This window comes from Lemur catta, chromosome 1, assembly GCF_020740605.2.
Source record: "Lemur catta isolate mLemCat1 chromosome 1, mLemCat1.pri, whole genome shotgun sequence".
Taxonomy (NCBI): domain Eukaryota; kingdom Metazoa; phylum Chordata; class Mammalia; order Primates; family Lemuridae; genus Lemur; species Lemur catta.
In genome coordinates, this window is record NC_059128.1 from 181,272,423 (window position 1) to 181,293,312 (window position 20,890).

Below are 20,890 nucleotides of genomic sequence, written 5' to 3' on the forward strand. Positions count from 1 at the left end.
CTGAGTGGTTCCTGCCCTTGCCTCTGTCTCTCCCGGAGGAGCCTGTCATTGGCTTGGGGGAGCCGCAGGCACCAGGCATTCCTCATTGCTCTCAGGAGGTGGAGACATCTCTCTCTAGGGTCAAGCTGATGCGAGGAGAAAAGCCCCTCCCCCACCCCATCCACACCAAAAAATTCCCCTTCAGAGGCTCAACAGGGAAAACCAGCACAAAAGGCACCTTGACTGTAGAGTGCCTACTCTAAATAATAATCAGAGGAAATCTTACCTATTACTTGTTTGACCAATCTTGATTTTGCTTTTTACTTTTTTAATTGTAAAAATAAAACATTACAGAAATTTAAGAAAAAGATACAAGATCAGCTCCAGTCACACTCACCTAATACAGTTCCAGGGACTTGCTGGGAGCAGCTGGTGTCAGTGACCTTCATGGTGCCGCTTGTGTCTAGCAGTTTCGGGGCTTGTCTGTGACTGCACTTCTCTCCCCTGCCCACTGAGTCTGGTGGCATTCCGCCATCACCCTGCTGAGCCCCAGTGCTGCTGTCATCCACTGTGCCTTGGGTGGAGCAGACCCTGGAGCACAGGTAGGGGCTAGTCTGGGTTCGAGGGTCCACTTGCCTTAAACGTGAAAGCCTCTGGGTGTAGGAGCGACTCCCTGCCACGGGGAGGAAATTAAATGTTTTCGATATGATCGTAAGACACATGGGCTTAGGCTTTACTTTTCTTAAATAACTGTAGAAAATAAAGCATAAAGAAGAAAATAAATGAGTGGTGATGTGCACCGTCTGGGGGATGGACACACTTGAAGCTCTGCCTGGGTGGAGGGGGGGCCAAGGGCGATATATGTAACCTAAACTTTTGTACCCCCATAATATGCTGAAATTAAAAAAAAAAGGAAAAGAATCCACAATACCACCATTTAGTATTTAGTGATAGTCATTCTTAATGCTTGAATATATTTTTGTCTATATATACACATAAAGTGTGTGCATCTCCCTCTTGAATTCTGTTCTACTAGATGCCCCCCCGCCTTATTAGTTGGAAACCTCCAGGGGCTTCCTTGAGCTCGAGCAGTTGGATCCTGCTTTTAACCGCCAGGCAGGAGCAGCACCAGACACTAAGGTGGCTCCTTCACTGGCCACTGCTCCGTGCTGCGTCACAGGGTTGCTCTTAAAGAGAGATTCTGTGCTATGAGCACGTGACTTTGGTACCCTCTGGAATATTACAGAGGGGCTTCACACTCTAGCTTCAAGTTCTCAGTCATGGATTCCCACAGCAGGAAATGACTAAGGTAGGACCCAGCTGGGGCATGTAGAGCCCCCTTCTAAGTCCTCAAGGACTTCATTTTGCATCTGAGCTAGTCTAGGCCTCAGAGTGATTTTATATTGTGACCTGGTTGCCCTTTGCTAATACTTGATCTTGCTTGGGGTCAAAGCATGGTTCTCTGACAAATCTCCCTAACTTGAACTTCAGCAGGGATGGGGCATTGCAGTATCTTCTACCCAAAAGGAGCTGGGGCGCTCTATGCTAATCAATCTCGTCATCCCCACAATCCTCCAGTCCCACATACCAGGGGGAGAGGGAGCTTTTACTAAACTTGACAAAAGATAGAGACCATTACGCTCTTTTTCTCCAGGGTTATGGATGATCACCTCCCTACATTTCTATTATTAAAAGGACCTCTTAAGCAGGGGTGTGTTGGGAAATGTTTAACAATTGCTTCTCTGAAAAAAAAATAAGCCCTGATTTGCCAATTTCTGTGATCTAAATACGCGTGCTTCCTTACTCTTATGGCCATTTTCAAGCTACCGATGTGATGTCACTGAACTGAGAGTTGGGAAGAGATGTGCACAGTTAGCACAATTGGCTCTTGCGAGTGGAACCAGCGCCAGGACACCACTGTCGCAAATGACTGGGCACCATAGAGATCTGCGTAGAGGGGATCTTAGGTCTTTGCCTACCAGGGAATTGCCAGAAGCATTTTCTAAGCAAGTAAATACATAAAGTATACCACACTATGCACTTAAAAACTGGAGCATACTGAAAAGTATATTCTCTGAACATTTCTGAAATAAAGCTTCTGATACCCAGGTTTTTGTACTTAATCAAACACCTTAGAGAACTGAATTTTTTTTGTGTGTTTAAATATTAGTTTAAAAAAACTGTGCCCATCACTTAAGGCATCTCCTTCCCAACCAACCCCATCATCGTCTCTGCCTGACCTACCTGTCTACCCTCTTCCCTCCCTCCCTTGTGCGGGCAGCACCAGAATCCACTCCCAGATCCCCAAGACTTGGATTTTATTCGTTGTTAAAAGCTATGCGATATTTCAGTGGAGAACCTCTTGTTATTTACTAAGCATTTAGGTCAGCAGTTGTAATCAATATCTGTAGCATCCGTTTCCTTTAGGGATCTCAGTTATATTTTGACACACATTTGCTTTAATATCAAAATTGAAAGTTTTTTCTCAAAAGATTATCTAGAGATTGTTTTTTAAACAAAGAAGTACTAACTTATACTATAATCAACCCCTTCCCCCCCCTTTTCAGTGGCTATTTTGAAAGATGATTGTTGGTACTGAGCTACTGTTCCCTCATGTCTCAGTAAGCCTCCTAGCACACAGAGAACCCCCCTGGGGACCTCCCTGCCATCACCGTGTTTCCCTTGTCTTCTGGAGATTTTGCCCATGGCTTTGTTAACACAGGTAGTAATGAGATGTAATTTGGTCAAAACAGGAAGCTTATAGGATCTGGGTATTTATTCAATATATTGTTATTCAGTGCTTACAATGTGCCAGGCACTATGTTAAGTGCTAAGATTTATCAGAAAACAAAACAGACAAAATTCCTGCCCTCGTGGAGTTTATATCTGAGTTAGGAGGGACAGAAAATGAAGGAACAAATGAATGAATGAGTGTGGCACAAATGAGGGCCCAGGGCCTGCTGTTGCAGCATTCAGTTTTTGCTTCAGGAAACAAAAGAGCCCTGGAGTCTTTCTGTTCTCCTGCTCAGACTCTTGAAGGGTGGTGTGTGGGGCCAGGGAGGCGGCAGAACAGTGCTCGGCTTTGAGGTTACCCTTCCCATCTCCCCTCAAGATGGCCTGAGCGGTTTGGGAACGTTGGCAGGCACCCTGGTCTGAAGGGTCTCTGGCAGGCTGGCCTCTCCCACCTCTGTCCTCCTCTCACCCTCCAACCCTGCTTTACCAGGTGAGCTGTTCACCTCGCATTAATGTAGCATACACAGGTGACAGCGGAGGGAAAGGTGGAAGGAGCCCTGGGTGGAACAAGAATTGGCTTTGTAATTGACTAGACAGTAAGACATCAGGCAGCTTGTTTACCTTCTATGAATCTATTTCCTTACCTAGAAAATGGGCTACTAAATTCACCTTCAAGATCATAGTGATGCTTACAATAGCCAATACATGAGAAAGTGCTATTATATGCAATCTATTTATGTTATTTTGATTATGAGCTAAACATTATGGTGATAGAAGTGAGTCAGTCTGGAAATTTGTCATTTGCTTTTGTTGGGATTCTTTCTCCCTCTGGCTATGTAAACAGGATTTTCATTACCATATTAGATACTGAAGTTACTTTCCAGTGGAGATTTAAATCGGTGATTAAAGAAGCATGTTAAGTGCCTGATGGAAGTATGGTACTTCTGTTTAAGTCTTAATGTCCTCGCAGAAGGCTGTTGGGATTTGACCTAATAGTGAGATTGCAGTGGGTGCTCCCTGTTTCTGGTTGCTGAAAGGAAGGGATGTGAAACTCTCAGGATGTCATGGCTCAGGCTGAGGTGGGATGAGCAGATGGCAGAATGTTCAGGTGCAAGAGCATTGGGAGAACAACTGCCTCAGTCAATGTGGACAGTGGCCTTACCACAAGTCTGAACCGCTCTGCCATCTTGCATTAAATTCCACTTTCTGGCATTTAAAAGAAAAGCCACTTCTTGAAGTTCTGAACTGCACTCACAAGATATACCTTCTTGTAACTTAATAGGAAACTTAATTTCTGGTGATTATTTGTCTGGTAACACAATTCTACTACCATTTCATAGGAAGCCTTTTTGGGTCACACTGAGAATATTTATTAATGCTCTAAAACTTCAAATTTATGGCAAGGGATTTGCATGTATGAAATTATCAGGTTTTAGTGTGAAATGTCAGTTCTTAGTATGCTCATGGCCGAAGAATGACCAGACACACCAAAGTAAGGCAAGCACGAAAATGAGGTTTATTGAGGAGAGAAAGATAGGATTATAGAGCAAGAGAAAGATATAGGTTTACAGAGCTTGGTACATATGCTACAGATGATGACCAGACCCATTGTCGCAGCAGAGGGAGAGCGGAGAGCAAAGGAAGGGCGCAAAAAGGGGTTGGTCATGGTCTCAGTCTTGTTTTATAGTGCCGGGACCAGGACTTCCCTATGGCTCAGACATCACCATGGAAGCACTTTGATTGGACAGTTGGGAGTTGCATTGCTATGCATGTGGGCTGTTCTAGGTCAATTTCCAGACCCTATGGTATCTATGCTGCTTGGCCTGTGGGCTAGAGAATCCTCTGCATTCTTTTGCAGCTGGTGCGCTAAGTTGATTGACAGATTCGTAGGGTGTTCCCTCCTCCCTCAGGTATGGCAGTTGCTTGGGAGATTAGGGTGGAGCAGAACCAAGGTGGGGGCCTGGGGCTCACCCCTGTCCTTCTTCCCAGGTGGGGCAATTGCACCAAAGCGACAGCACCTACTTTTGTCCCTAGGAGACCCAGAATCCCTTGCTCTCTACCTAACAAGATGAACATTTTTGAAATTTGGTAATTAAAAAACCTTTACAGCTGGGAAGGTGGGCTTGGGAAGGAGAGAGAGGGAGAGAGCAATTGGAAAAGTGTGGTCTAAACTGTTAGGAAATACTATCTGTACTCTTCAATACTATGTCTTTAAAGCGTGTGGCCATATTATGTTTAAAAATATTTGCCACATTCTTAACTATTAAATGTCAACTAAAGTTTAAAGCACTTTTTCTTTCTTTAATGATTATTTCGCTATTGTCTGAAGGAGCCTAAAGTCTTGCTGTAGTCCTAATAGCTTTTGGAAATAGCTTGGGGGTTCTATGAGAAAAGTGAAACACAGAGAGGATATATTATTTTCTTCTCATACAAAATGACAAGCCAGACATAATACAAGAAGTCAGCCTTTCTGACTGAACAGGTATCTGTTATGGCTTCCTAGAAAACGTGTGTACAATCAGTAGGCTGTACTCTCTTCTCAGTTTAGCTCTCTGGACAGCTTGCCCCTTTCTAGTCTGTTTTGAGATACTTTGGGGGTTCTCTTTCTCTCTCTTTCTCCCCCATTAGCACCACCCCTGCTTTATTCTTTTCATCAAAAATGGAACAGTTTGATTAGATCACCAAATGATACCTTTCTGTCAACACCAAAGTGACTCACAGGCAGTTTGTGAAAAGGAGGAACAGAGAAAAATGGCAGAGACTGGATAGTCTTCAGAGTTACTTAGTGGCAGCCTCCATGTAAACAAAACTATCAAAAAGCCCTCTGAGGATTTCCCAGGAGAAATGCTGGGAGAAAAACAAAAACAAAAAACAGCCTAGGTGTGGCCTGTAGGTTATCATGACTGTTTTTCATGCAATTTCTTTGCTTTTTCCTGAAAGGGTTGTCACTTGAGGGCAGAACAAGATTCATCATACCCTAAGTCCTTGGATCTATTAAGTTCTTGAATGACTATTTCATCCTTTCTCTTGTGCTAGCAGCCTCAACTTGAGTATGCAGGGCAAAGTGACCTGGGTCATTGCAAAGAGGAAATATTTTCTATGGTGTACCATTCCTTTTTCAAAATTGAAAACCTCACTCTATGGAAGAGATTCCAAATTGGCTTTTAATTTTACATGGAAATAGCTGGGGCAGCGACAACTTTAAGCAGGGATTACAGTCATGTGCACGTAACAGCTTTTTGTCTTTTCATTACCCTAGAAATTCAGGCTTTAGAGTGGAACACATCTGATGTTATCCTGAACTGGATTCACAATTCAGAAATGACTCAGAGCATGCACACTCGCACACACTCTCCTGAGATCCGGCGTGGCTTGCATTTGGAGGCTGTCCTGTGCACCACCACCCAGTGGGGAGGGCTGTTTTATTTTCTACAGTGACAGTTGAGTTCACTTAGCCAGCTCATTTGCACACCTCCTTCTTTCCTGTTGTTTTAAATTGCTTAGTTACTTGCTTTTAAGTAGCAGTCCAGCAGGTTGCTCACCTGCCACTTTTGTTTTGCCCATTAGGGCTCCCTGTCTTTCTGCCTGGTCAAGTCTGATTAGTTCTTGAACAATGCCGGCTTTTTGGCTGCTGCTGAGGGGTAACCTGCATGCTCCCTGCAGCGTATCTCCCGCCATGATGGCCAGCCATTGCAAGCACTAAGGGGGAGGAAGATGGAAGAGTACAGTGAACTTGGGAGTCCTCTGGGAGAGGAAGGGGCCAGCTGAATCTCTCCAGTGGAGTTACAACCTCATGCAAAACAAACGCTGGTTAGAGGTGAAAGGACTTGGTCAGGTTGGGGAGTGTCTGATTCCAGGCTGTGAAACAGGCCAAGAATGAGTTCATTTTTGGAACTGTGTTGGTTACGTTGAGTAGTAGAAATAAGTGATGAAATTTTCACTACTCCTTCCCCCTTCGTGACAGACACAGTTACACATCTCAAAACACACTGATTAGAGAAAGAGCCATTTTGTCTCTGCAAATCTATTATTGACATCACTCTCTGTCACCGTTGTAAATGGACTTATTTGGTCTCAAATCCCACTGCGAAATAGCAGAGTAGTGGGTTTTGTAATGTGGAAACAAGAAAATAGAACAAATTTTAAAAAACTTGGCTGGTTAACATCGGGTTACTTTTTTGTAGAGGTTGGAGCAGAGGGGACTTCCTTATGCTGGAATCTCCTCTTTTCAGGGAAAAAAAAAAAACTAGTCTATTTTGGGATCTATCTGCATCCTTAAAATTTCAGTTTGATCATGTGGCACTTGGTGTGAGTGACTCCATTTGGGTTTGGTCTGGTCTGCTGGGGCCTAGTACAGGCTGAGTCCAAAACAACGGCCTCCCATAATTTTGTTTAACAATTCCTCACTTTTGGTCAGGCTCTCATCTAGGTGATGGTGTCACCAAAACTTAGGGCATTAGCAGTACTCTCAGTTACCATAATTTTGAGTTTCCAGCCTCAGCACATCATTCATAGGTGTGGTATCCTCACGATCACACTTTTTTTTTTCCAGTTTTTTCATTCTAGTCAAAGGCAGACTATTTGACATTGGACAGATGGCTGCATGTAAACATTTAAAAGTTTTGGGAGAATACAGTGCTCCAGGGAGACTATTATGACTATCAGGAGGATAATTCCAGGAGTTCGGAGTATGTTCCTTAGCCAGAATCCCCATGAACCAAACCAATTAAAATTGAATAGGCCAAAGTGTGAGTCAGATGAGGAGTCTACCCATTTAAACCAATCAGCCTGTTCATTAATCTCCTGCAACTCAGTCTCTATAATACCCAGTGTATTCATCCACGTGCAAAAAGAAGTGTCAGCAACTGCATGGACTCCTCCCTATTCAGCTGCTAGGTAATCTAGAGAAATTTTATTATCCAGTACAATTTTAGCAACAGACTTTAAAGAAAGTCTATTGTGCAAAAATGGCCTTTGCAGTAGAATCTGCTATAAAGCCTATTTTGAGGGATAAATTTCTAATCATTGCCTCATTTACATTTATTCCAAGCCATGGAAAAAAGAACCTAACAAATCATGTCCATTCAGAATGGTTAATGCCTCCTGGTAATGTTCTTTTTGACCTATGACATAGGTTAAGATGAGTGGACCAATGTCCTGTTTTTGACTGATTGTGGAGCAACAAAGCTACCCTTAAAATTCCTATCCCACACTGGCCCTTCGTCTTCCACCCACCAAGGCATGAGGTTGTGCATGCATAAGGTTGGTCAGGAAATTCTCCACAAATAAAAGTATAGCTCTTGGGCATACAAGGCCCCTTCTCCAGTTCTATTGTTCATGGATACATTATTTTTGGAATGGTGGAATTAGCAGTTTCTAGTCAAGGATCTGAGGCAGTAGTGTTACAGGTTTAACACATTAACTACCATGTGAATTGTATTTAACTCACACTAGTTTTGAGCCCGGGGCCTCGTGAAGCATGTGCAACTCACATGTCTCTTTGCTTTGGGAGCTGCGTGGTGCATAGGCAACTCATGCAGCCATCTTGTAGCATACATGTTACATGATGGGTGGCCCCTGGGCAAAACCTTGCAGTTGGTTCGTGAAAATCTTATTTGTTGATGTTCTTATTGTTACAATTAATATCGACAATCTAATTGAGTATAACTCATGTACAGAAAACAATAAAAAATAACAAATTTTTCATTAAATTAGAAAGGATCATTTAGTTTTCAATGTTTTTATTCTATTTTCATAATAAAACACTGTGGCCCCAAGGAAAATTTTTTTTTCTAGTGTGGCAGTCAATGTGTTAAACAGTGCTGTAATACCCTGACATTATAAGTCAGTTTGTAAGAAACTTCATTTGGGCTTTTGGTGCAAACCTGTCTTGTGATATACTTGTTGGTTCTGAGTTTTGTATCCCATTACTGGGTTAAATTAAAAGAGAGAGTGAGAACAAGTCAGTCTAGAAATCTTGCCACTAGTACAATTTGAACAATAGTTATGTTAGGGGTGTTGCTAAAGTTGCCCTCTGGGGAAATGCAAGAATCCCTCAGGTCATGTGCTTGGTGTGACAGATCTAACACTCTGTCAAGTTACTCACAGAAGCTACTGATTGTGAAATTTTAATTAACAGCATTATCCTGCCGAGCAAAAGAGGTAGGCAAAAGCAAGGAAAAATTAAGAGAAGAGTTTCATGATGGCAGAGAAGTTTTGATCCGTAATTTGGGAAAACTGTCCACGCCTAGGATGCCATCAGCTTCTGGAGAGAAACTTCCCTGGTTAGCTTTACCTTAAGGTCTCCAACGGTGTACAGTTCCAAGAATCTGGAGGGGCCCTTCTGAGTTGTGAGGTTATGGACCCAAAGTTCAAGGTACCAAAGTTTTGCTGGAGTGTGGGTGGTAGGAAGAACTTCATAGAATCCCTTTCGATGGGGTTCAAGGGTAGTCTTTCTCTGATGCTGTTTCCAGAAGATGTAGTCTCCAGCTTCTAGACCAAAAGGGGTTTGATTGTCCTTCGTCAGTGGATCAAAAGATTCCTTTATTTGGTGAAAATATACTTTTGGCATAAAGCTTTGTAGCATTTAGTCATATCAGATTTTAGGAGAGCAGAAGATACATGAGGTTTTATTATTAGGGATATAGGCCTTTCAGTGACTATTTCATGAGGAGTCAACTTATATTTTTAGCAGAAGTGGATCTGATTGCTATCAATCCACAATATCTTTGACCAAGGCAATCCAATAGATTCAGTTAGCTTTGCCTAACATTATTGTAACTGTAATACCTTATTTAACTGTTTTACAACTTGCCCAGTAAAACAAGTACCTCTATTACTGGAGATTTATTCAGGAATGCCCCAGGAGGGAAACACATTTTCTAATAATCTTTTAGCTACTGTTGTAGCATCAGCCTTCCTGCATGGGAATGCTTCTATACAACCAGAAAACATACGTTGAAAATGGCAATTGAGTGACGTGTCTCTATAAAGGTTCAAGTGGGCCATCAGGTAGTAGAAACGTATGTGAAGTTTTGACTGTCTTCCCAGGCTATGGGTTTGACAAACCAAACATTGGGCATAAACTATTTTGGCAATTTTAGAGCAGTTACCATACCATTTTTTTTTTATAATTTGGATAATTTTATCTCTTCTATGATAAGTCATGGAGTACAGAGCTTTTAATAATGGAAGCTTTAAGGACTCAGGAAGAACCAGGGGCCTCTGCGTGAGTCCACGCTTAACATTGGATTTACATCCTTTAAAATATCAATTTTGTTTTTCCAATTCAGGTGCATAGCCCTTTTTATTAAATACGTTATCATAGGTAACTTGGATCAATCTCACGGAGTTCATTCAAATTGCATATCTTAACAATTTCAGTACTGGCTGACTTAGCATGAAAATCTGCAAAGGGACCATCAAAGATTTCAAAGGCAAATACAGAAGGTTACATAGTTGAGAACAAAAGAACTTAGCTCTTTTAATATTAAGAAGACTCAGTTTTCTTAAGTTAAACAAAGACATAATAGAAGATAACATGAAGCACAGGAAATTATCTTGGTAAAACATGCTATCTTTATTTCCGAGGCCAATTACCTAAAAGGTAAAGAAAAACTTTTTACTATTTCTTATTAAAAGCAGAGGCTAATATTTCAAGAAAACCTTGTTGTTTTAACAGAGAGGACCAAATTCCAGTTTGCGTTAGTGTACTTTTGATATATAGGCTCACTTAAAAACAAAAACCTTATAATTCCCTTCTAATTTTAGTCATTTTGATCATATATAAAATTTATTTCATGAGATTCATCTTCCACAAACTTTCTGTATTTTTATATCCCTTCAGTTATTTGTCCTATACTTTTTCTCTTTCTCATTTTGGAACAACCAATCTTTCTATTTTTGTACAAAAATTACTCTCCTTTTCCTTAACAAAAATATATTTTTCATGTAAGTTTCATTTACCAAAAAATCTTACCTTTTTATTTCCCTTATTATTTCTAGTTTTAATTACCATAATTGATTAGAATTTTTAACTATTCGTAACCTTAATTTCTAGTGAAAATGTAGGAATTAAGTAATTTTGAACTGTTTTATATCAGCATTTTTTAGAACATATTTTCTCATAACAGTTTTTATGCTTATCAATAGACTCAAATATATTTAGCTTCTCTGTACTGAATAAAAACAAGATGCCAAAGTATATAAACTTATGCTTAATAATTAATGTTTTAGTATTTTAACTTAGAATGAGTCAGATATTTTATGAGTATCTATTACCAATTTATTATGACTTTAAGACTTTAAGTTACTGAAAAAGGATCTCGAAACTACAAGTTCATCTGACAAGTTTTATCCCATTCCAGCAAGGGATTGAGTTAAGGACCCTTGCCTTTTCTGTACTGACCTGATCATTGCCCTAAGCAATCGTTAGCTAGGTTGCTTATTATAATTTCTGTCTCCTGAGTTTTAGAATTACTCCAAACTGGGGTAACTAGAGTAGACTGGTTTGGGGCCCTGTAATGTTGAGGGCCTTGCAGGGGTCCCTCTGGTCTGTTCAGCCTTTGGTAGATTTAGCCTTTGTTTTAACCTCACCACTATCTGCTTTACTTATCCCATTTTTAACAACCATCTATTTTTTTTTTTTACCATAAACTTGCACTTCCTAGGTAAAACAAGGTAGAAAATTTACATCTCAAAAGCACAGAGTTGAGACTTTAGGCCCAAATATTAATACCATGATTTGCCCAAACCAAGGAAAGAGGGTGTAGGTAAAGGCCCAGTTAAGACAGGATGGCCAAGAAAAAACACCTCGAACAAAGGTAAGGCTTGCTGTGCAGTTCGGGTTGTAACAGCATACATACCCGCCTGATATTTTCTTTCTGAGTTTTTGGCATAAACCCCATCGACAGAAGTATTTACTGAGGATTATCCAGTGGAGTATCTTGTAAATCAACACGAGGGGCCACTGATTGTAATACCACACACACAGTTGTAGTCTTCATCATTGTCCAGCAGAGGTAGTAGAGTAGCAGGGTTAAGTAAGTTGCAGTGTTTTAAATTTGGTTTAGAAGAAGACAAAATAATAATTTTATAAGATATGAGTCTACTTACTGAAAGATGCAGTTGGACTGAAATTTAATAGACTTTCCATAGCAGGTGGAACTTGCAAGAAAAGTTAATTCCCTACTAACTTCCCCTTTTTTATTATCCTCACAAAGAAAAGGTAATTGGACAAGAAGGTTAATAGACTCAGAATATTGAGGCAAAGATGGATATAGAGAAAGAGCAGTTGGGGCTATTCAGTCAGGGTACAGTCCTCTTTCGTCACATCCTTAGCTGTTGTTTAAGCTTTTCATCTGCCTTTTGCAAAGAATTTTTTAGGAAAGCAAATTTTGATCCATTTAATCCTTTAGATGCCTCACATACCAGTTAAAGAATGCATCCCATTGTTTCTGTGGGGTTTTTGATGCCTTCTTTTCTGAAGTGCCTCGCAAATAAATAATTTTATCCAAATTAAAACTTTTCCATTGTGGCCATTTTAATTCTGAGTTGTTTCTAGAGAGGTTAATGCCTTGTTCCAAAATGCACACATTCTGGGCTTATAATTTTAATACACAAAGTTAGCTGTAGTCCCAGAAGGTAGAATCCCGGACTTTTTGGATTGTGACAATCCAGTTTGATCCTGAACTCAATTTAGTTTCTGTCTAACCCAGTCAGAAACCTGAGGTCTCCTACCTGAGTCCAATTCAGTTAATTGTCAAATCCAGTCCAACTCAGGAGCCAGTCCAGTTTTTGCCAGTGATCCACCAGCCACCTCAAACCCCCAAATTCACATGCCCTCTCATAACATAAAACCCTTGATTCAAAAGCCAAAACAGACTGGGGCTCAATGCAAACAGAGCAGTATCTGATCCAAGAGGAAGACAGGGGACGTCAGAAGGGGTCAGTGGCACCTCTCCTGTGTTCCACAAGGGATCCCAGAAGTCAGGTCCCATCTGCTTCACTGAACTGTCAAAAGACAAAATTTACACCGAATTTAGTTTAAAGATCTTAATTAGCTTTTATTCATGATTCCAGAATGAAGTTCTGAATTCAGTCTGAAGCAAAAATTTGCTCAAACAAACTTGGGTGGATGGAAACACCATCTGTGGAATGTCAGAATCTGAGAGAGAACTTACTCATGGTCTCCGGTTGCTGTGAGTGATCAGTGGACGCAAAGGGCTGGGTAGGTAGCTCACTTGGTCAGTCATCGTTCCTTGGGGTCTTTGGAAGCTCTACTTGGAATCTCACTTCCGACACCAATCTGTTAAAAGAAACACTTTAGACAAATTAAATTGAGCAGAGTTTAATTGAGCAAGGAACGAGTCACAAACTGGGAAGTCCCCAGAACCAAAATAGGTCAGAGTGATTCTAGGGCCGCCGCACGGTCAGATGACATTTATGGACAGAAAAAGAAAAGTGATGTACAGAAACCAGAAGTGAGGTACGGAAACAGCTAGCTAGGGTGGTTACAGCTCAGCCTTTGCCTTAGTTGAAGGTGATTTGAACAGTTGGCCGCTTGTGATTGGCTGAGACTCAGCCACTTGTTACTAGAGTAGGTTATAGTCTGTTTACACATCAAGTTAGGTTACAGTTCACCGTGTATGAAGAAACTTTTAGGCCAAACTTACAATATCTGTGGAGGCAGCTTTAGGCTAAATGTAATTCAATTTAACACAATTCTTTTGATTATAGCCACCCTCGTGGGTGTGAGTTGGTATCTCACATGGTTTTGATTTGCAGTTTCCTAATGGCCAACGCTGGACAGTTCTCAGATAGCCTTGGCCAACCCAGCTTCTCTCTCCTCTTCTTGCTTGTAATTCTCAGAATAACTGTTGAATGCCCTGGGAATGCAACATCCTGAATTAGGGAGGAACTGCGTGAAATCCCTAAGCTTTGTTCCGGTCCCCATGAGGGAATGTAACATCTTGGGATAGGGAGAAACTGCCTGGGACAGCCTGGGGCCCTGGGGTCTTTTTGTCTCTCCCCTATGAACAGGATGCCCTTCAATGCTTTAGCCCAGTGATTCATATTCTCCTGAAGTATATAAGCCAGGGAGGGCTGGCTTTCAGGGTACCTCAGCTGTGACGCAAGAGGGACATGCTTAATCAAGACTTCATCCACCCTGGGTAGCTTTCCTGAGCCTTGAGGGACTGGTTCTTGATGAATGCCAGGCTTCTTTGGTCCCTTGTTGCCTCTCTGTAAATAATAAATCTACTTCATATAACTTGTTGCATCTGAGTGTGTTCTATCTTACTGAACTTGGGAAAGTGGTAAAACTGCAGCCCAGGATGCAGTAGGCAGAAGTGTTTGGACTTGGTTGGTTGGCATAGTGATGATCTCTGCTACCCTCCGTGCAGTAGGATTCATCCCTTGGGATTGGTAATTAGTAACCTGTTTCACAGCTAATGATGTTGAAGATCTTTTCGTGTACTTATTTAGCTACTTACATATCTTCTTTGGAAAAATGTCAATTCAAATCATTTGCACATTTTAAAATCAGGTTTTTTTAAATTACTGAGTTATGAGTTTTTCATATATTCTGTAAACAAATCTCTTATCATATACATGATTTGCAAATATTTTCTGAGTCTGTAGATTGCCTTTTCTTTTTTCTTTCTTTCTTTCTTTTTTTTTTTTGAGACAGAGTCTCACTCTGTTGCCCAGGCTAGAGTGCTATGGCGTCAGCCTAGCTCACAGCAACCTCAAACTCCTGGGCTCAAGCAATCCTCCTGCCTCAGTCTCCTGAGCAGATGGGACTACAGGCATGTGCCCCCATGCCTGGCTAATTTTTTCTATATATATTTTTAGTTGTCCAGCTAATTTCTTTTTATATTTTTTTAGTAGAAATGGGGTCTCCCTCTTGCTCAGACTGGTCTCGAACTCCTGACCTTGAGCAATCCTCCCGCCTCGGCCTCCCAGAGTGCTAGGATTACAGGCATGAGCCACCACGCCCAGCCGTGATTGCCTTTTCTTGATGGCATCATTTGAAGTGCAAAAGTTTTTAATTTTGATGAAGTCCAACTTATCAATCTTTTATTGCTTATGCTTTTGATATTGTATTTAAGAAATCATTGCCTAACCCCAAATCACTAAGATTTACTTTTATATTTTCTTCTAAGAGTTTTATAGTTTCAGCTTTTACATATAAGTCTATGATCCTCTTTGAGTTAAATTTTGTGTATGGTGTGAGGCAGAGGTCTAACTTTATTCTTTTGCATGTGAATATCCAGTTGTCCCAGCACCATCTGTTGAAAACACTGTTCTTTCCCCAATTGAGTTATCTTGGCTTCTTTGTCAAAAATAGGCTGATTGTAAATTTTAGGGCTCATTTCTGGGCCCATAATGCCATTCCATCAATCTTCAAGTGCCCTATTTCAGAAAAATCTTTTTATTAACTATGATATACATATAGAAAAGAGCATAAATTTTAAATGGATAATTTTGATGAATTTTGCAAAGTGAATGCAACTGTTTAGCCAGCACTCAGACTTAGAAATATGACATTACCAGCACCTCACACACCCCTTTATACCTCTCCTAGTCACTGCCCCTAATGGTAAACACCCTGTTAACCTTTATCACCACAAATTCGTTTCCCCCTTTTTTGAATCATATATAAATGGAACCATGTAGCATGTACTATTTCCTGTCTGGCCTTTTCTCCTTAACATTATGTTTGTGAGATCCATCCCTGTTGTTGCATGTAGCAATAGTCCATTCATTCTCACTGCTGTGTAGTATTCTATGGAATTCGAGTTTTTGTTTATCTATTCCAGTGTTGATGGACATTTGGGTTGTTTCAGGTTTTTGGCTTTTGAGAGTAGTGCTGCCATACATATACTTAAACTTGGCTTTTAGTGAGCATAAATATGTTTCAGCAAGGTATATATACCTAGGAGTGGAACTGCTAGGTCACACAGTCTGTGTATGTTCAGCTTTAATAGATGCTGTCAAACAGTTTTTCACAGTGATTGTATAAATTTACATGTAAATAAGATGCCATTAACAGAGTGAAAAGTTCACAGAGTGAAAGAAGATATTTTCAATACATGTATTTAGATCAGAATAAGCAAAGAACTCCTACAAATCAACAATGAAAAGACAAGAGAGTCCAATAGAAAAACAAGCACATGAGCTGAATAGACACTTTCACAGAGAGCAAATGACCAGTAAACATATGAAAAGGTGTGCAACTTTATTAGTCATCAGAGAAATGTAAATTAAAGCCACAATGTGATATACACACCCACCAGCATGATGAAGATGTTAGCAAGAAGGTGGAGCAACTAGAAACTGCAGTGTACTCTTTAGGTAGTTTAAATAGGCACCAATGGCATTTTAAAGCTTGCTGATTGATAGATTGATTGATTGATTATAGAGACAGGGTCTTGCTACATTGCCCAGGCTGGTCTTGAACTCCTGGACTCAAGCTATCCTCCTCCCTCGGCCTCCCAAAGTGCTGGGATTATAGGCATGAGCCACTGCACCTGGCCTAAAGTTTGCTAATTTATGACCATAAGATTATATTTTCTCTGATCACTATCACAAGATTGTGCAATCCTCCCACTCCCCTCCCCCCACACATCAAGTGTTTCATGACAAATATCAGAGTATTAAGTTGTATTCAGATCTAAAATTATATCCATTTGGAAAATTTTTATGGATTAAGGAACTGGGATAGTGTGGTCACCTAGCCTCCGCCTGGTGAGCATGCCCTTTTTCCTACTCTGCAATGCATTTCTTGGAAAATGACAGAGTCTGATTTTAAGTCCCCAGGTTGTGGTCTTATTTTCCATAGTAGGGACAAGCAATCTTAAAGCAAGTGGGTGTGCAAGCTACTTGGGGCAACACCACCAACCCAGACTTCAGTGCACAGCTTCAGACAACCCCGTGATTTCCACCTAGCTCTCTCTTTGCATGCGCTCCTGTGACTGACAGCATCGTTTCTGGTTTGGGATTGGGGTCTCAGCTCCTGTAATCAGGCTCTCACTTGCCTGCTGCCTGCTCTAGGCTCTGCCTTAGCTTCAGCTCTGCCTTGCCAGCATCATCATCATTTGTAGGTGACCCCAAAGTACTGGGCACAGGAAATCAAGGTGGAGACCAGGAGTGCTCATGTTGAGGTCTGAGTCAAATGTGTGGTGGGGTGAGAGAGCGGGGAGAGCTTAATCAGGGCATAGAGGTCAAGGCAGGTGACCGGGGGGAGGGGGGTGTCCATCTCGTTAATAGCACTTGCCTTAGAAAGGAGACAAACTGCGCAGCAGAGAGACAGAAGAGGGACCAAGTTCCAATGACAGTGTTGGAATTCCTCAGTCCATCCATGCTGAAAGCCAGGACTATCCCTAGCCTTGTCAATTACAGGAGTCAATAATTCCTTTTTATTTAAGCCAATTTGGTTTGGGTTTCTGCTGCCAAAATAAATCTAACCAATTCTACAGGCAAGGATTGAAATGTATCAGTGGTTTTCAAAATGATTTCTTGGGGCTTTAAGATTCAAGGACAGTGCCTGAGCTAGCACCATGAGCGGAAAAAGAGATTAGAATGGGCAGAACCGTGGGCCCCAACTCTTCTGGGGCCACATCGGCTTTGTGTTTGTCAGTTTTGCATGTTGGGATTCCACACAAAATTTCATGTGAAAACCAGATTTTTTATCCTAAAAATTTATAAACCACTGGGCAAGATAATTGAGGAACCACAAGAGGAAACACTGGGATGTGATTTTTTCTAGAATAGTCTATCTGATTTGCCTGTCCTGTAACAGACTTTAATGATACTTTTTCAATACTTAAAGACTTTTCTGATGATATTGGTGGTGATAGTAACTAATGTGATTTTTTGGATATCGTTTTATAAAATATAATATTTTAGTGATCTTTATCATTCAATGAACCCGTATGACCAATGCATGGGAAAGAGTCATCAAAGTACAAGATACAACAATGAATTTTAATGTAACAGATTTGAAAAGTTCCTTGATGTGGTTTTAGTTCTCACATTGCAACTAACCCTTAAGAAATTACCACTTGTGGAGTTTTGGTGTAGTATCAAAGAATAGCCTCAAAGCTATTACATTCCTCCTACCTTTTTCAACTTGATATCTATGTGAGGCCAATTTTTCTTCATATATTTCAACCTAAACAAGGTATCATAACAGGCTGAGTGCAGAGGCAGATATGAGAATACAGCTATCTCATATTAAGCTGGCCATTAAACAGATCTACTGAAATATAAAGTAATGCCACTCTTTTTATGAAATTTTCTTTGGGAAAAATCATAGTTTTTCATAAAATACTATTTTAAGTTAATACATAATAGGTTTTAGATGAGTTTAGATGAGTTAATAAATATTTAAACTTTTTTTCAGTTTTAATTCCTAATAGGATACATATTAATGGCTATAATTCAGATAATCAAAAGCTCTTTGAGGTCCTTGATAATTTTTAATTACATAAAGGGGTCCTGAGATCAAAAAGTTTGCAAACCACTGGTCTAGTGGGTAGCCAGGTACTTAACACATAAACGTACAAATAAGTATATAATTGTAGACCACGGAGAATGATATGAAGGGAAAGAGCAAGGAACTAATAGACATGAACCAGGAGACCCAGTGTAGATGGGGGATGGTGTCAGAGATGCCCCACGGAAGCAGCGGTTTTCAAGCTGAGATCTGAAGAAATAGAAAGGGGTGAAGATCATTGTGGGCAGCGGGAACAGCAGGAAAAAAACCCCTGAGATGGGGAGAAGCCTGGGTTGGGGGGATCATGGTGGTGGGAAGGAGAGTGGCCTGAGGTGAGCCTGGCGTGAGATGATAAAGCGAGGGCTAAGTCCTACAGGCTCTTGTGGGTCACCTGAAGATTTTGGCATTTTTGTTCTAAGTGCATAGAAATGACCATAATATGAATTACTCTAATATAATCAGAATCGAATTGTTAAAAGATAACTGATTGCTGTGTGGAAGAGGGATGGGAAGGGGACAAGCGGGAAGGTGAGGAGAGCCGCTGGACAGCTCCTGTAGTCCCGGTGAGACAGGCGGCAGTGCCTGCACCCGGGAGGCGCAGTGCCAGTGGGGCTCTCGGAGCGGACATTCATGACGCTGCCCCAGTGGAGTGGAAGAGAGGGGACTCCTAGGTCAGAGCAGTCCCGCCCACCATGCAGAGTGACACCAATCCCAAGTTTCACAACAATTAAATATCCATTACATCAATTTTATAAATATTTAAAGTGTGTGTGTGTGCGTGCGTGCGTGGGCAATTAAATTTACTTTGATAATTATGTTTGGTAATGAGATTGAAAAAGTCACTCTCATAGCACCACCTTGTGGACAGTAGTGAAAAGGGTTTTTTTTTTTTTTTTAATTGGGTTCAATCACTGAAACAATTTTTAAAAGATAGAAAGTTCTCCAGAAAGTTTACAAGTTACCAGCCACACCAAGTCCCTCTCGGAAGGAGATAAGATATGAATACATTTAGTAGAGTTAGAGATAAACTGGCTGTCCTGAAAATAACTGGTTAAATTCATTCAAACTTGATCCTCTCTGGTTGATTTTAACATAGTCATTGACTAAAAATACCTTTATTCAGATAGCCTCTGATAGCCAGTAAAAATATTTTTGTTTTTATGCCAAAATATGATTCTTCAATCCATTTACCATTTATTTTCGTGAGATCAGGGTAAGCATCTTTGTATCCACGAGAAGCCTGATAGAAATGGATTTAATTCCTCACTTAAGTTCCAAGCTCACCTAGAATTGCAGGCTCTGAGATTGGGTTTTTCTGTCCCCATCCCGAGTCTAACCTGTTTTTTCCTGTTGTTCTTTCTTTTTTTCTGGTGTCATCTGTTTCCCTCACATTATGCCCTTTATCTAGTCATTCTATCCCATTCTGTTGCTCTGGGCTTCTCAGGAGACCTCTTGCCGCCAAGACTGGCTTCTCCAGGTATGTTTCCCCAGGTGAAGCAGATTCCTCTCTGCCCCAATGGCTGGTGTTAGAATCCCCCAGGGCTCAGTTGTAGGCCCAGTTCTCTTCTTGCTTCATGCTCTCTTAGGCAATTTTATCCCAGACCACCGTGTTCCTTACTGTCAGTGACACCCAGATGTATTTATTTCTCTGGTCCAAACTTCTCTTCTTATTTCTAATCCATTAGTCTACCTCTCCACTTGAGTGTTGCATGTCCAAGTCTGGACTTGTGATTTCTTCTTCTCCAAATCTGGTGTTCTTTGAATGTTTCCAAATTCAGTGAAGGTACAACCTTCCATCCAGTTACCAAACCGGAAACCTAGGAGTCATTCTCGACTGTTCCTTCTCCCTCCCTGTGCCATCTATTTCAGCCTTCTCTGTTTTGCCTACTAAGTGGTACTCCTCAGAGGTCCATGTCAGTCTGCTTTAATCGCCACTGCTCTGTTCTGGCCATCACTTGCCTACACCATTGTTACTGCCACCTAACTCGTCCTTGCATGCACTCTGGGCTCTTTCCAATCCATTTTCCACTCAGGCATTTTTTCCAAATGCGAATCTTACCAGGCCACTTAACACCTTTGCAACGTTTCTCATGCCCTGTGGTCCAGAATGCCTTGCCCTCGCCTGTCCCTCCACTGCTCCTCAGCCTCTCTCCAGCCAAGCCCCGTGAGTTTCTCTGCTCCTCCAGTGCGTTCACCACAGGGATTCACACACCACAGGGAGCATCCTGGTTACCTCTGCTCAGCCCTCCCACCTCAACTTAACCGTCTCTTCCTCAGAGATACCTTTTCCTGTTCTTCCAGTCCTTGACTGAAACACCAAAAATCCCTTCCTTCTGAACACTTACCTCAGTTTTCAAGTTTATATTCATTAGAGTGGTTTTTTGATTAATGCCATCTCCTCAGAAGAGCCTGCATTCCATGAGAGAAGAGGAGGCCATGTCTGATTTTGCTGTGTTTTTCCAGCACTCAGCATAGTGCCTGGCACATGGGGGATGTGAAAAAACATAAAATAAATGAGTGAATGAATGTGTGAATGAACGATTATGGCTCTAAGGCCCTGACAGGGAAGTTACAACAGTCAATAGCAAATTGAGTTCCGGGCGTGACTGAATATTGCCCGTAACCTGGCTAGTGCAGTGTCAGTCCCAGCCAGTTGCCCTTCACGGTTATTTCCACAGT